This window comes from Chiloscyllium plagiosum, chromosome 40 (assembly GCF_004010195.1).
Source record: "Chiloscyllium plagiosum isolate BGI_BamShark_2017 chromosome 40, ASM401019v2, whole genome shotgun sequence".
Taxonomy (NCBI): Eukaryota; Metazoa; Chordata; class Chondrichthyes; order Orectolobiformes; family Hemiscylliidae; genus Chiloscyllium; species Chiloscyllium plagiosum.
Genome location: NC_057749.1, coordinates 22,289,267 through 22,290,044, shown reverse-complemented (window position 1 = coordinate 22,290,044; position 778 = coordinate 22,289,267).

The window sequence follows — 778 nt, the reverse complement described above, 5'->3', positions numbered from 1 at the left end:
AACATTTGAATCAGTGTTGCCGTACAATATTGTTATTTCAAGACTAAATCCCATGTATAAAAACAGATGGTAAGAGTGATTGTGATGAGAACAGTCATGCTTTAATTGAGGATGTTGCCATGGGTTAGCAAATCACCATTTTGGAAAGTAAATAAGCTCACACATCAATTAACTCCTGGACCAGAGAGATGGCCAAGACTGTCTCGGTGAAAGGTAAGGGGAAGCAGGTCGGTGCTAACCAGCACACCAGCCCAGGTCCCCTCACTGTTCCACTCTGAGCTCCATATCCCCACCCTGACTCAGCCCTCCCTCCACCCAGTGCTCTGAAACCCAGCTGAGCCCCTATCCCCCAACTCTGACCCTTCCTCTCATTCCCCGTAACCCTGCCTTTCTGATCACACCCAGCACTCCACAGTCCCAATGCAGTCCTCCCATTTCTCCTGCACTAACCCAGCCTCCCTCATCCTTTACACTAACCCAGACCCCATTCCTCTCTTCTGGATCAGCCCTCACTAAGCCAGCACCCCGATGCCCCAGTCACCCACACAAAATTGGTTCCCTCTCCCCCTCCCCACCACAACTGTGCAAAAGCACAGCAGGACAGGCAGCATCCAAGGAGCAGGAGAATCGATGTTTCGGGCATGAGCCCTTCCTCAGGAATGAGGAAAGTGTGTCCAGCAGGCTAAGATAAAAGGTAGGGAGGAGGGACTTGGGGGAGGGGTGTTGGAAATGCGATAGGTGGAAGGAGGTCAAGGTGAGGGTGATAGGCTGGAGTGGG